Genomic DNA, 17,173 nt, shown 5'->3' on the forward strand with positions numbered 1-17,173 from the left:
TCCTAATGCACTATTTTACCTCAAAGGTTGGGACGTGCTGTTCTGGCCCCTCCCAGAAGCTATTTGCTTAGGGTTATGCACTTAACTCTTCGTAGATTGGTATTGAATTGCAAATTTTTCATGTTGCTGGGTTTTAACCTATCTTTTATATATTGCAATGTTACGCAGCGGATTATATTTGTGTAATTGGTACCTTATGAACCTATATATATTTTCCCTATCTATTTTCCCTTTAATAAAATAGTAATAGGAAGACAAAAAATCTCAGACTTAGGGACATGTTTATAAGAAAGTGGCCCACTGGTCCCAATGCTCCACTTTTCTTGCGTCACCCCTGCCGCACCTAATGACACCATTGTTGCACCGTTTTTACAATACGGCACACCATGGCAGTCGTTAGGACAATAGCGTCAACATTTTTTACCCTATTGTGATACTTTCCTGTATTAGCATCAAAAAGCTTGACACTAGTGCAGCAAAGCATTGATTAAAATGGGTGTGTAATTTTAACACCTGCTCTGAGTAAGCATTAGAAATCACGGAAATATGGCAGAAGGGTTTACAAAGTGGCACAATGCAAGTGGAGAGAGGCCTCCGTAATGCCACCTTAATGTTAAAAATAATGATGTTAGGGTGGGGCTGTGTGGCTCTAGGGGCTTGTAAATATGTCCCTTAATACTTATCTACATCAATGGGTCAAATGCAGAACACAGGCATAGGTACCTAAGAACAACTAAACTGCCTATACCTGTTGAAAATACAGTAATTAGCCAATGGCATAATGATTTGTCATCAATATGTACCATGGTATATCAGTGAAATACTGTGAACCTTTGTGAAAATACCACAACAACAGATATCACTAAGTTAAAATGCCTTATAACTTAAAATGTACTTATCTGTAGCACTCAAAAGTATAATTTGTGAACAATAATGTCTAATCCATTCAGCTGTTTTTTGCGCAATGTAAGATACAAAAGTCTGGGTGGAAATATACATTTCATAACCCCCCCTTTTATCTTTGCACGCTCTTAACCAGTCTCCACAAATCTTTCTATCCTCCACAAATTTAGAAAAACAATAGGCCTGGAAAGTTTGGTGGAGATTCATCAAATGTGGGGAAACTTATCAGTTACCAAAATCCCAAGGAATTCCTATAACTGGGAAACCTAGCTATAACTACAGAATGGCTACCCCACTCAGTAATTATAGATATATGGATTCTCCACACAAGGTTGCAGGTCACAGGGTGTGAGATGCACTGAACTATGTGGATAAGAATGCAGTCAAATTAACAAGGAGACTAATTGAAAATGAACTTGCAATTAGCTTATTGAAACAGATGAGCAGAAACCCTACACCTTTCAGCCACATGGCCTTTGACATGGGTAGCGGTTCAGCAATAAACCATATATTTAAATACAAAAAGTGATAAGATTAATTATGGTCAATGCAACCCGAGATCCTCCTGTTATTTCATGGATGGCATGTTTGAATGTATCCTGTAACAACATAATCACTGCAAAATTGATAAGATTTAACAATATTCAACGCATTACTGTCTACAAATTGCATCAAATTGAGTTGAGTTGAGTTGAATTTCACATTTCTTAATTGTAAGAGTTCATCCTGTTCTGCAGATTAGGCACACTAAACCACTGTTCAGAATCATAAATATTTGTTGACATGTTTCTCATTCAGGTACCATGTTAGAATACTATAAATGATAATAAAGCCACTTATGCTGAAATAATCATGCCACCATTGTGTACAAAGACTACATGCATGCCAGGTGTTGGTTAATTTTTAATGTGTTGACTTCGACACTAATAATATCTCAAGGTGCTGCCACTGTTAACCTCATAAAAAGTGATGTAGACAGTGTGTTATGCTGTGTTGCTGAGTGAAATGTCCACGGGATGGATGCCCGTAATCAGTCATTCAAGACTAGGGCCCTTATTACGAGCCTGGCAGTCCTGGGATGCCAGACTTGCGGTGACAGTTGGAACACCACCAAATCAGCCCTCTTGCCTCTACATTAGTACTGTGGCAGAGCCACCACGGTCCAATAGCTGCCACGTTGTCGCGGTTCGACAGCCTGGCAGTGCTGGTGTTCTTAATTCACCAGCGCTGCGCTGCCCTGTGGATTATGATTTCCCTATCACACCCGGGCCCACTTCAACATTGGCATCGGCTCAATTACGAGCCAGCATCAATATTGTGGCTTGTTTCCCACTGACTCAACTTGAAACTCGTAATATGGCCAGTGAGTGGAAAACTGGACTGGCGGTTTTCCAGCCCAAAGAGTTTGGAGGGTGGACTCTGCCGCCCGCCAAACTCATAATGAGGACCTAGATGTTTAGGAGGCATGCACCTGCATAATCACATGAAACTACAAGATAAAACCCAAGTGGGAAACAAATAATGCCTGATTCTCATCTATCTCTCTGAGTATATTGAGGGTTTACTCTTGTGGTGTGCACAAACTCCAAATCAATAACCCAAGTGACATAACATTAGACACTGCCTATGAGTCTCATCAGGTTAATGCTTCATATTTACTATTTACATTTCATTACAAGTCACATAATGCAGTCTGGATCTGACCATCAAGAAAAAAAAGTAAGGAATAATTCTTACCTGGATTGGTGCGCTTGTGATTTTGCTGTCACGACCTGTGTGAAAAACAAATTTGTAAAGAAACAACATACAATAAGATTACTAGGAAATAAGCAAAGAGACATGTTATTCACATTGGGAAATTTCAGAATTTGGCCCAGGTAACAAAATTTGCGGTGCCCGCTGCCACACTTTTGAAATGCAGGGATGCACTGTATGCTTACAGGTCAAGTGTAGCTTAAATATACTGCACAAAAGACCACACCCAAGAAGGCTCATGGGATCATCCGATACCCCAAGATCTCAGTGTCCTGCAAAAAACACTAGAGCATTTTAGTCAAAGACCAGGAAGTAGCATCCTGAATGCCAACTGACATCAAGCAGAGCCTGAGACCGATGACGAAAAACCCCCAGTGTGGGGGGTGAGACTCGGAAACAAATTGCATAAATAGTAAACCAGATACATCATGCAATGGTATTTGCACAACATGCCTTTGACATGCAGCAACACTCAATAATGTTAAACACTGAGAGATATGGCTTCTGACGTGAGGCGATCACTGCAGTGATGGGAAAAACTGATAGTTAATGAAAATAGACATGGAATCAAACATGGGACCCTTGACACTTATCCACTATTCAATTTCACACTTGCTTTCTCTGACTCATGGCTGTTGTACGGATTAGGGCTCCTAGCAGCAGTGGGTAATCCTTCACTGCTTTATCCACCATAACTGTTAAAACATTTTCAGAAATCTATGGGGCACTTCTCCCTGTCAAATAAAATAAAAAAAATATGTAGTGACATAAAAAATGGGTTTCTGAATATTGCTGCTGCTACACCTACTCTAGTTGTGAGTGTGGAGAAAGGAAAGGGTGGCATGGTGGAGGTGTGGCTTTTATATTGTTAGGAGCAGGTGATTTTGTGAATCTGATAGTGAGTAAATGGGTTTTTGCTTGACTGAGGTGTGAGCCTTGGTCAAGCAGCAACCACAATCCCTTACAGAGGGGCACCAAAGGCAGGCAGTCTTAACTAAGAGGCAATGTGTAAAGTATTTATGCAGCCCACACCTAGTAATAAAGTGAAAACACAGCAAAAGAAAAATCCCAAACCAATTCGGAAAAATATAGTAAATTTGAATATGTTAGTTGACATCAAAATGACAAAAATCCAACCAGTAGAGCCAGTGGTATATATTTTTAAAGTTTAAAGTTCAAAATAGCACCTAAAAGATCATAGCGCTAACAATGTACATCTGGTTAAGCAAGATCAGATCAAAGTCGAAAGTTAAGGCCGACCAGGATGGAGCATGCTTCCGAGACAAGAAGTGGATTTGGCCCCAGTCAACGCTTGCAAGGCTAAAGGAGGTGCCCGATGAGGGAGCATCATCATCGGATAGCAATGGGTCGAAGCTAGGGTAAAGATTTCTATTTTTGAACTTAGTCACTGAAATGGAAGTTGAAAAACTCTACCAAGATGAGGCAGAAGGCTGTAGTTGAAGACATTTCCACAAGGTTTGATACCCCTTTGGAGAAGGACTGCTGAAACAGATTTGCTATAACTAAAAATATAGCGGGGGAAGCCGTGAAGTCAATGAGTCTGATGATGCACCTCAGGCGGGTAGGCAAGCAGGTTAATCCCGATCTACTCCTGGTTCTCAGAATAAGCAAGCAGGTTGGTCCCATGCTCTTCCTGGTTCTCAGAGCACATTTTGGTCATATTTTAGTTTCTCTGTTTTGGAAACTATCCATCTGGGCGCATTTAGTATCAGAACAAAGGTTCCAGGGATGATGAGGCAGCTCTTGGTGGTTCAGGACTCACTCAGGCTGGGTCCAGGTGTGGGTTCAAGATGAAGGGATCCTGTTCTGTCCCTGTGGCTCTGAACAGGAGCCCAGCAAACTAGCCCTTGGATTCACTTCTGATAGTCCTGGGTGCAGGTGTAGATGCAGGGCTCAACAGCAGGGCTTGCCTCTTAGGTTTCAAGGCTGGCTCCAGGCAGCAAAGCAATCATTCTAGGTAGGCCTGGGCAAAGTTTGCGGAGTCCTGCTAATTTCTGCTATGCAGAACCAGTAGTTAGATTAGCAGAGAGGTTGAAGAGAGGGTGTTCAGGAAACTTAGCCACACCAGTGGGATGGCTTAGCCAGATCTTAACCTCTAGGAGAATGTCTTTTCATTTAGGATTTTGGGAGAATAGGATTAATTTATTGAGATCTTGACTGGACCTTATATAGTGATTGTGGCCTTATTACTAGTTATGGGTACCTAACAACCCCTACTAATAAATCACCTTCCAACACTAATGAAACAACCCACTTGTTTATTTGGATGAAATCATAATCACTGGAAAATACTATTGTGACAGGTATTGAGGCTGGGTCCAAACTGAGGTGGCATGGTGGGCAAAAGAATGATGGGTTGAAATGCAATCCCCAGTGACTCCCTTCTTCTTTTGTGTGTTCAATGTAATGCCGTAAGTAACCAAGGGTATGCCCAAGGGTTGCTCACTTAGCCACTGGAACCAAGCAACACCCAACTGAAGAACCCCAATCACGGCAGAACTGGACTTGGATTGCTTGAGTTCAATTTCGGGAGGACACGGCCTGGCAGTTCAGGCTTGACTGTTCCTATTGGAGCAAGGTCAAGACTGATTTGCATATAGTTGGGTCCAAACTGAGGTGACATTATAGGGAAAAGAAAGATGGATTAGAATGCTACCCGCAAAACTGCCAGTGGTAAGACTTATTGCAAGTATTCTTCTCATCACCTTTTGTGTTTTTGAGGTATTGACGAAGCAGCATTTTTTTCTGGGAACATCCATGTCACCCTTCACTCCACCTTATAGGTACTGGATCTTTCGATGGTCATATCCCTGTCTTACCTAAGGGAACATCATATATCAGGGCAATAGCGCTACTTCTAGGTGGCCCTCATAACTGGTTAAGATTTAATTCTGTTATAGGTTAAGAAAACATGTCTTACGGGCCTCATCTACAACTCCCTGGGGGATTAATTGTCATACCTGCTTAAAGGTTGCTATGAGAAATTCCCTCAGGAAACATCCCAATCCCAATCAACTTCATCACCAAGAGCCTGATTTAGATATTGGTGGATGTGTTACTCTATCACATTGGTGATAGATATCCCAGCCACCGAAATCTAAAGCCCTTTATATCATATGGAATTTAGATTTTTGGCGGACAGGATACCATCACCATTGTGACAGTTACTCGTCTGCCAATATCTACATCAGGCCCCAAGTCTTTTAGTATCTAGAGGTCCTAATCATAGGTAAAATAAACACTTGCTGCAATAATAGGTTCACTTCCTTTGCCTCTTAGTCTTATGATTCTGCCATGCAAATATTAGACTTCCTCAGACCCTATGTGTCTCTCTCAATCTTACTCTCCCAATCTTTCAACAACCTTCCTCTACTCACCCTGAATTCCAAGTCGGCCCTCTTCACACTCCCTCTGCCCTCTTTCTCTTGATCCATGACTCATGTTCTCTTTTTTCATAGCTCTGGCCTCTTTTCCATCCTTACAATGCTATGCAACTCAGGCCGTACCCTGTGCTTCACACTCTCTCTCTTTCATGCCAGTAGAGCTCTTTTGCTACATTGAAGTCTCAGAATACACATTTCCCTGCCCCTCCTACCCTTGCCATTTCCATTGTACCTCAAGCTTGACCTCTTGCATCTTCGCTTCTTCACTAGCTACTCCTTTTACCCCTTTACTTCACCATTTCCTTTACCACTATGAGGTCCACTCATTTATTTGCCTCCCTCCACCTTCTTGCATTCCTGGTCCTGCATAACTTATCAGAGATTATAGCAGTCCATTGACATGCAAACACATACCTACACCTAACATAAGCTACAGTAGTTCTTCTTTAGAGGCTTGGCTGAGTCAGATTCCTTAACCATTTAACCTCTTCCCTGTTATACCTTCTATCTGTATATGCTTTTACAACACTCCTCAGCCTTGTGGCCTCTTCTTTCACATGCACACACAACTGCTAACTCATAATACACTGTTGAACAGTGATTACTGAACAAGTCTTTGAGCTTATCTATGATTTAATCTTCAACCTCACTTTCATAATGGAGAACTATCTGGGCGGCAATAGTGCACATATGAGGCCATGTCATCAGATTACAAGGTCCATATGCAAAACCACACAAAGAAAGGACTGTAAAAGTGATCTGTAAAGTTAGCATCCTGGTCACATGCTTCAGGGAAATATCTGCTGCCATATGTGTGATGCCCTACTGAAGGGACCAGTATCAAAGGACCAAATTGCTTCAGTTGATGACTTTGATATTTATTTGACCTGTCTCCATAAAACCTCAGACCTGTTAAGGGTGAGCAAGAAATCAAAAGATAAAACATCCTTTAGTGTTCAGCAAGGATCTCATGACCCTCAGACAACCAAAAATCAACAGCTGAACATATTATGGCTTGTCTTGGGTGCTCACCACAACTCCCACCCACCTCTGGTCCTGGGCCTTATTGACCATCCCTTCAACCACTTGCTAAGGGGTTGCCACTCCGGAGGGCATCCACGGTGCTTGGCAGGAGTCATAGTTGTGGCTGTCTTATGTGTGCTGCCCAGTCATCAGCCCCATCACATGCAAAGTCAATCTTGTCCCAATCCAAGCATCCTAAAAGCAGTGACCATAGCATCATTTGAGTGGCTAGCTACAGCAGCATTTGAGGATCAGCTGCAGGATTTGAGAAACCTGAGATGTGAGGATTGAGTAATCAAAGTTCACACTGTGTATACAAGCATAACAAGGGCATGGCTAGGTGCTTGCCATTCATATCTGTGGACGGGGGGAATCCTTTGCTTAGCTCTACTCTTAACTTGAGTTCATCTGTGTTTGAAATGTCTGGGTCTGTAGGGTCAGCCCCAGAAATGTTGCCTTCTTCTCTCCTTTTGTTTTGCTGAATTTGTTTCAGTTGACTTTAGGAATGTGGGCACTAACTGCTGCTAAACAATGCTAAAGTGCAAGGGCTCTCTCCTTACAACATGGTAGAATTGGCATACAGCCCATTAGCATACTTGATTTACCTATTTTACCTATGTGTCCCTATTAAAGAATAGCACATGTGCCCAGGGCCTTTAAATTAAATGCTACTAGTGGACAAGCAACATTGATTGTGCCACCCCCCTTAAGTAGCTCTTTAAACATATCTCAGGCCTGCCATTGCAATCTGTGTGTGTGCAGTTTGGAACTGCCATTTCAGCCAGGCAAAGTAAACCTTTAACAAGTCCCAAATCTTCCTTCTTAATACATATGTCACCCCTAAGTAGGCGTAAGCAGCCCCAAGGGTAGGTTATAGGGCATTTAAAAGGTTGGACATGTACTATTAAGATGTACATGTCTTGGTGGTGAACAACTCTTAAATTATGTTTTTATCACTGCAAAGTCTAGCTCTCCCATGGCGGCGTGGTCTGGACCTCCTTTAAGATGGCTGCCTCTCTGTGAGGCTCTGAAGGGCAGGGGCATAAATCCGTATAAAATCCTGATGGATCGGTTGCCTGAGGCGCTCTTTAGCATATGCCCTATGTGCTAAATTGCCAAGGAGGTGGGGGCTGGTAAAATGGAGCTGGCTCGATGGTGTAGGATGCATAAAGACCCGCTCGATCGGCTGATGGTGAGGTCTGCGGCAAGACCTTTGCCTCATGGCTTGGTGGAGAGAGTTGCGGCCAGGTGGGACTCCGAAGCAGGTGGACAATAGCGGAAGACAGCGTGGGGTATACCAACTGCCCTCCGGATGATGAGACCTGGTGATGTAGAGCTGCGGTGCCCCTGAGCCACCTGCTCGAGTCAGGCAGTGAGTGCCTGCGGAGCCGGACCGACAGCAGGGATCGGGCTGCTGGCCTTGCAGGTGGGTGAGCTGCACGGTGGGGCCTTGGGTTAAACCAGTGGTGGAGTGCTCTGCCTGGCTCTGTACCCCAGGCCAGAGCAGCATATGGCTGGCATAGAGCAGGGAACCTGCTGATTACGCCGGGCGGCGTGCCCACTTTTGTGGGGGAGCCGCCGTGCTGTTGAGGAGCACCGAGCTGTATAGCCTAGCCCTCGTGGCAGACTACCTTTGCTTTTTGCTGCTGGGGGTGTGAAATAGAGGGAGTGTAAGTGTCCCCCCTGTGACAGACAAGGGCCGGCAGACTGCCCGCAGGAGCAGAAGACGATTGGGGGACCCAGGGCCCTGATGAGAGAACAGGGGGCCGCAGTCTTGGTGTCTACCTAAGGGCAGAAAGGAGCGGGTCACTCGCCCGGCAACCTGCTGGGGAACCTCCGGGGCCTGGACAGGGTGCTCCCCTGCCTATATTGCACAGTAGCACTTGGGAGTGACCTGTGTTGGATTGGGCACCTACATTGTCAGCCTTGGACTATGCAGCCCGCCCCAGGGTGAGATTATACTATGATGATAAACAACCTAAGCTCTCATTCGAGGGCAAAAGAAAGTTCAGCCAAGCGGGCAAAGCAAAGGACGATCTGCCTCAGGAGGAAGACTCTCACTCTCAGTTGACCTCAGTGAAAGCTATGTTTCTAGACCTTAAGCACAACCTAGCAGGTATAGATGCTAAGCTAGATCATCTGACAGAGCAAATGGATCGCTTAAAAGAAAGGGTGGGTGATCACAACACCTGTCTTGAGCAGGTGGAATCACACACTTCAGACTTGAAGGACAGTCGACGCAGAGAAGGTGACTGGCTACTTCAGATGGAGCGGGTGCTGGAAGTAATCCGGAATAAAAACGAAAATCATGGAAGCCCGTGCTAGAGGAAACAACATCCGTATCTAAGGTCTCCCAGAGTCGACAGCCATAAGGTGCATGGAGGACTATGTGGAGGCTATGCTGTCTGTGCTTTTTCCTGGTGAGCTCTCCCTGGTGTTAATGGTAGAGCAGAGACCCATAATTTATAATAATAATGAGCTCAGGATCTTCCCTAACTGCACCCCAAGTGTGCAGGCAGCCCGCAGGGCGTTCCTCCGGGTTAAGCGCACTCTGAGCCATATGGACGTTAAATACTCCCTCATCTACCCAGCTAAGATTCATGTGCAACATAAGTGCAAACTACATGTTTTTCATAGACCCGAGCAGCAAAATTTGCGAAAATCATTACCACCAAAGTGGTCCCTGGCTGCCCCCAGGATAATGGCTGCCACAGTTCTAATGACTGAGAACAGCCATTGCTGGGGGGCACCTGTGGTCCTCGATGGCGATCTGCGGCCTGGCGGGACATGCAAGCTGTTAGAAATGGGGTCTTTGGTTGACAGTCAGGTTACCCCCTGTTCAAGCAAGGACCCTCACTCTAGTCAGGGTAAAAGAGAATCACCCTCAGCTAACCTCTGCTTACCCCCTTGGTAGCTTGGCAGAGCAGTAGGCTTAACTTCAGAGCGCTAGGTGTAAAGTATTTCACGTAAACACTACAAAATGACACAACACCAGTTTAGAAACATAGGAAATATTTATCTAAACAAAACAAGACCAAAACGACAAAATCCAACATACACAAGTCAAGTTATGAATTTTTAAAGATTAAACTCAAAAATAGCGCTTAGAAACAAAAATGCTTTGATGAGATGTTAACACGGCGTCGTGACGGAGTCGTTCCCAACAAGCCGACACCAGCGGAGCCGGACACGGAGTCGTGTAGACCCCCAAGTTCAGTACCTTTGGTGAAGAGTGAAAACAAGCCGATGCGCGAAGTCGGGGATCGCGGCGTCTGTGCAAAACGTTGAATCCGTGCACTTCGGGCGGCGTCAGTCACGACGTGGTGCGGCGACTTCCACAGAGTCGCGGACTTCAGCGGGGCTGCTACGGTGTCAGGCCTGTGAAGAGCATCGCGTTCCAGCGAAGGTCATGGCATCGGGTGCCGGCGGCGTCACCGTATTCAGCAGCGGCGTCGGTCCGGAGTCGTCCGAAGTCGATTTCCTTGGATTTCCACCAGCTTTCCTTTCAAGGGCCCAGGAACTGGATAGGGCACCACTTGTCAGAGCAGGAGTCTCTCCAGAGACTCCAGGTGCTGGCAGAGAGAAGTCTTTGCTGTCCATGAACCTTCAACCAACAGGAGGCAAGCTCTAACTCAAGCCCTTGGAGATTTCTTCACAAGATGGAAGGCACACAAAGTCCAGTCTTTGCCCTCTTACTCTGGCAGAAGCAGCACTGCAGGAAAGCTCCACAAAGCACAGTCACAGGCAGGGCAGCACTTCTTCCTCAGCTATCAGCTCATCTTCAGGCAGAGGTTCCTCTTGGTTCCAGAAGTGTTTCTAAAGTCTGTAGATTTGGGTGCCCTTCTTATACCCATTTTAGTCTTTGAAGTCACCTTTCTTCAAAGGGGACTCACACCTACTTGTGAAATCCTGCCTTGCCCAGGCAAGGCCTCAGACACACAGCAGGGGGTTGGAGCCGGCATTGTCAGAGGCAGGCATAGTCCTTTCAGATGAGAGTGACCACTCCACCCCTCCCTCCTAGCAGAGATGGCTAATCAGGAAATGCAGGTTACACCCCAGCCCCTTTTGTGTCACTGTCTAGTGCGAGGTGAAAAACAACCCAACTGTCAAACTAACCCAGTCAGGGAATCCACAAACAAGGCAGAGTCACAGAATGGTTTAAGCAAAGAAATGCTCACTTTCTAAAAGTGGCATTTTCAAATGCACAATCTTAAAATCAACTTTACTAAAAGATGTATTTTTTAATTGTGACTTCAGGGACCCCAAACTCCACATGTCCATCTACTCTCTAGGGGAATCTACACTTTAATCATATTTAAAGGTAGCCCCCATATTATCCTGTGAGAGAGACAGGCCTTGCAACAGTGAAAAACGAAATTGGCAGTATTTCACTGTCAGGACATATAAACCACATTACTATGGGGGTTATTCTAACTTTGGAGGAGTGTTAATCCGTCCCAAAAGTGATGGTAAAGTGACGGATATACCACCAGCCGTATTACGAGTTCCATAGGATATAATGGACTCGTAATACGGCTGGTGGTAAATCCGTCACTTTTCCGTCACTTTTGGGACGGATTAACACCTCCTCCAAAGTTAGAATAACCCCCTATATGTCCTACCTTATCCATACACTGCATCCTGCCCTTGGGGCTACATAGGTCCTACTTTAGGGGTGCCTTACATGTAAGAAAAGGGAAGGTTTAGGCCTGGCAAGTGAGTATACTTGCCAAGTCGAATTTACAGTGTAAAAATACACTTACAGACACTGCAGTGGCAGGTCTGAGACATTATTACAGAGCTACTTATGTGGGTGGCACAACCAGTGCTGCAGGCCCACTAGTAGCATTTGATTTACAGGCCCTTGCACATCTATTACACCTTACTAGGGACTTACTAGTAAATCAAATAGGCCAGTCATGGATAAACCAATTGCATACAATTTACACGGAGAACATATGCACTTTAGCACTGGTTAGCAGTGGGAAAGTGCTCAGAGTTCAAAAGCCAACAGCAACAGGTCATAAAAAATTAGGAGGCAGGAGGCAAAAAGATTCGGGATGACCCTGCATAAGCAAAAGTCCAACACAAGCAAACTGTGCTTTGGTGCTGACCAGCCCGTTAGACTCTTAGTGATGCAGAGGCTCCTTCCCACCCACCCGTACTGGGTGGGAAGTCTGATGGCCACACAAGCGCCCCATTGGATGAGTCCAAATAGGTTTTTCATTGTAATGCGACAGGATGTTATTGGCCCAATTGTTGGGCCAGAGTGGGCGGGGTGGCAGATGTTTTTTTAGGTATCGTTTTGGATGTTCTCCCTCTGCTTCTTCTTCTCTGTACCTACTTGTCCGCACAGCTGATTCAATGTGTGGCTGGGTGAGGGGAGTTTGTGGCGCGGGTGTGATATCTGCTCTGATGGCTTCCCCCTGGAACGCTTGTTAGATGCTTCCCCCTGGAATGCTTGTGAGATGCTTGACCTAGAATGTCAAGGGTTGAATGATGGTCGCAAGATGAGATTAATATTGGCTTACATGCAGCAGCATGCGATAGACATTTGCATGCTTCAGATCCACCTGACTAATGCCAAGAAACATAGGGTGAGGGTTGGATGGATTGGTGAAAGTCATGTGGCAGTGTACTCGAGCTATGCTAGGGGGGTGGCCATCCTGTTTAGAAAGGGCCTGCAATGGCGCACTGAGAGAGTGATTACAGAAACGCATGACTGCTATGTTATGCTGCATGGTACATTACAAGACAGGACGTTTCGACTGGTGTCAGTGTATGGCCCCAGTGTGGACGACCGGGTGTTCTTTGAGGATGTGTGGTGTCTGGTGTGCTCCCTGAGCTCGGGACTCTGGGGGGGAGATTTCAACGTACTGCTGGACACTGTGGCAGACCGTGAGAGCCGGGCACGGCCTCAGCATGTGGCAGCTGCTAAAGCTCTATCCCTGATTATGGCAGAGGGTGCCGTGGCAGATTTATGGAGAGTTAAACATGGAACTAAAAGAGAGGGAACATGCCTCAATACAGTACATAACAGCTGGTCACGCATTGATACATGGCTCGGAAACAGAGATGTAGAGCTCTGGATGGAGTCTATTGAACATATGCCTCGCACTCTGTCGGTCCACTCTCCGGTTCTTTTGGAGCTGAGGATTCCTGGGGGCTTGCGTCTCTGCTTCTCGTGGTGGCTGCCTCATAGCGCACTTAGAGATCAAGCCTTTAGGGAAGAGGTGCGAACTGCGACAGTGGAATTCTTCACAGTTAATAAGGGATGGGTATCATCAGCGAGTACCTTGTGGGAGGCATTTAATGTGGTGATCTGGGGGGTGTGTCTGTCTAAGAAGCGCAGTGTGTTTAGAGCGATCCATTGTGAATTGTCAGACTTAGAGGCCCAGCTGGCCATGCTGGAGAAATGAATATGCAGAGACATGTCTAATGCCCTCTTGGCTGAGGCAAGAGAGAAATTATCACAATATGAGGAAGTGGCACTCCTTGAGATCTGTTTTGTAGGTAAGGAGGATGATATGAGGAGGTACGGAGAAGGCGAGAGGGCCAGTAGGACACTGGCAGCAATGCTATAACGGTTGTGTGCTGGGAATTATATTGTGGAACTGCTGGACTCCGATGGTGTGCGCCATGCTGGCACTGAGGGGGTCAAGCAGGTGTTAACTGATTTCTATGCTTCCTTTTACTCTGAATGGGCAAGGCTGCATCTGGAGGAGTATACAGAATACTTTGAAGACATTAGTCTGCTCTGGCTTGAGAACACGCACATTCAGTATTTAGACTCACCATTCTCGGTTGAAGACATCATACAAGTATTCCATGGCCTGCTGGGAGGTAAGGCCCCTGACTTAGATGGGCTCACGGAGGCCTTCTATAACGAATACGCAGACTTATTGGCACCACACCTCCTAGATGATTATGCAGAGGTGCTTGAGGGTGGAATTTTCCACCTTCGCTGCATGAAGCCCTCATTGTTACAATATTGAAGCCGGGTAAAGACCCGTGCCTCTGCGACTCGTATAGGCCACTATCGCTTATAAATATGGACAACAAGATACTAGTGAAGTTAATTGCGGTTCGTCTACAACCTGACTCCCATGTCTGGTGCTCCCTGATCAATCTGATTTGGTGCCGGGTGGCTCGACCTTGTATAACCTCCGTACTTTTTGTGCGGTGACCCGAATTGTGAACCCTGAAGACCGCGCTGCGGCTGTGTTTCTAGATGCCACAAAGGCGTTCAACTCCCTTGAGTGGTCGTATATGTTTGGCCTGTTGTCGAGGGTGGGTCTGAGCCCTAGATTTATCCAATTAATCCATCTATTGCATTCAGCTCCAGTGGCGAGATTGAGATTTAACGGGACAGTATTGGATCCCTTCCCGGTGTCTAGAGGAAGCCGGCAGGGCTGCCCCCTACCGCCACTGCTATTTGCAGTGGCGATGGAGCCACTTGCCGTGCACTTGAGACAACATCATAATCACAGGGATTTGGTGTTTAGACAATGCCCAATCCTGGTCTCTATGTATGCTGATGGTGTTGCTTTATATGTACAGGACCCACAGCTTCACCTTGACACACTAATAGACGAGATTGTACACTTTGGCCATTTCTCTGGGAATACAACAAACTAGTTCAAGTCAATGATTCTCCCCCTGTCAGCTGCTATGACACCGTACAGCTCAAAATACCCCCTGAGCTGGGCTGATAGCCCGGTATGCTATCTGGGCATGTGGATTAGCAGGGAGGTGGATGAATTATGGTCGGCCAACTGTGTCAAGGCCATTACAGGGCTAGAGGAAAAGGTGATGGATTGACACTCCCTTCCGCTCTTGCTGACCGGCCATATAGCCATTGCCAAGATGGTACTCCTGCCCAAATTTCACTATCTGTTCACCAATATTCCTCTCTCGCTCACATGTAATTTCCTGAAGCGGCTTAGGTCCTCACTCAAAATTCTGGTCTGGGCCAGTAAACAGGCCAGAATGGCATGGGAAATGCTAACACAGACATTTAAATTGGGCGGCCTGGCTGCTCCGGATCTGGAACTTTATTTTAAGTGTGCGCAGGCACACTTTGTGCATTTTTTGATAAACCCCATAAAATACTTACCGCATCTGGCTCAGTGACATGATTCTGTTTGGCCTGATGGACTTTCTGGGGTGCTTTATGGACCACCCAGATCTAGGATGTGGAATGTTGACGCGGTAATGTGCACGCAGGGGGACTGGCGGGCTCTCCTGCGGCGGGCTGGGACTGACAAACCCTTAGCTCCCTCGACACCAGTGCGGGACATTGCGAACCTGCGAACATTGGAGGGCGTATAGATATGCGAGCATCTGTGTGACTTTGGGATGTGGACCCTGGGGTCTTGGTATCCAGAGGGCTCAGTTATCTCCCCAGAAGCTGTGCTCTGTGAACCACACAATACCCCACTTTATCGTTTCACTCACTTACGAATCAGGGCGCTTTTGTGAAGTAGATACCCCAGCTTCACTGGGGCACCCCGGTGAGCCACGCTCTGGAACTAGTGCACAGGTCCCCGCCTACCTTCAGCCTTATTACAAGCCTGAATAGGTGCCTGCAGATGACTGCGCCCTTGACAAAACCCAAGGCCAGAGCATAGTGGGAGGTGGATATAGGGGAGACCCTTTCGGATGATGTGTGGCAATATTGCTGTACACACAGGTGCGAGCTTTCCCCCAATAATAGACTGCGCCTAATACATTTTAAATTTCTGCATCGCTTGTATTATACGCCGAGACGCCTTAAAAGATGGGCATTAGGTTGGACGCTAGATGCAATAGGTGTGCAGTGCCGTAGACGGATTTCCTGCATCTGGCGTGGAGCTGCGGGACATTGCAAGGATACTGGATGAATGTGCTGGGTGCGCTGGAAGAAATAGTCAAACTCGAGCTGCAGCGGTCCCCCATATTTGCTCTCCTGGGATGTGTCAAGGTAATTCCCCCTGAATGCAGGAGACTAGTGGGGCTGAGTTTTGTGCTGGCGAAGAGCAGAGTGGCAATGTGTTGGGGTAGGGGACAGACAGCCCGTTGTCAGGATTGGCTGTGTGATGCTGCCTACTGCGAAGAACAACTAATGGCCTACTGGGCATTGTTGCAGTCTAACTCTCATCCATGAGATATATGGATTCCCCTGCGGGCCTACCTCTTTACTTAAATTTCACCTATATGAACACATACTAAATGTTTAATCACCAAAAATAGGAACAGGACGGTAACAGAACTCCACAGTGATTGTAATGTTTGAACATGGGGCATGTCTACCATAATTTGTTCATTATGCATTTTGCCTGATGTGCCAGGACTGTTCTGATCTATTCTATCTCACTATAATGAAAGCAATACAAAAAGAAAAAGTATAGCTCTCCCATAGGTTAACATTGGGATTACCTTATCACGTCTAATACATGCAATTCATAAACTGCAAGAGAAAGAGTTTTCTATTTTGCTGTCTCTGGAATCACAATTTAAAATCCACTTTTAGAAAGTTACAATTTTCTCACTTTAGCCCTTGGGTGTCTGCTGCTTGTCTCTGCTCACATGTCTGGGTAGGGTGACAGCTGGGCATTCTGTATTCCTCCCGGTCAGCCACATACAAAGGGAGCTTAGGTGTGACTTGATGGGCCATCTGTTTCCTGATGGGCCATCCTGGGCAGGGTGGGAGGGAAGAGCTGGACACAGCCTCACACCTGAATAGGCTGTACCCTGTAGTGAGTCTGTAGCCAGAGCGGGAAGCCCAGGCACTCTGTGCATTTCAAAGGCATCTCTTTGTAGTCTTCCCAATTCAAAGGCACCACTGGGTACACATACAGGACCACTGACAGCATTAACTCAGTACATTTCTGGACCTGTGGATAGTCTGCCAGGAAGAAGGACTACTCTGCTGCTGAAGGCCTTCCACTCTGTTGGACTGCTGTTTGTTGGATCCCTGTTTTGCTGTGTGACCAGTTTATATTACCCTCTTGCCTCGGATGTGAAAAGGACTGAACCTGAATCTCTCTCACCAAGAATGACCTCAATGGCTAGTTGTCGGGCCTCCTGAGGTGAAGTCTCAGGAACAA

Source organism: Pleurodeles waltl, chromosome 3_1 (assembly GCF_031143425.1).
Source record: "Pleurodeles waltl isolate 20211129_DDA chromosome 3_1, aPleWal1.hap1.20221129, whole genome shotgun sequence".
Classification (NCBI taxonomy): Eukaryota; Metazoa; Chordata; class Amphibia; order Caudata; family Salamandridae; genus Pleurodeles; species Pleurodeles waltl.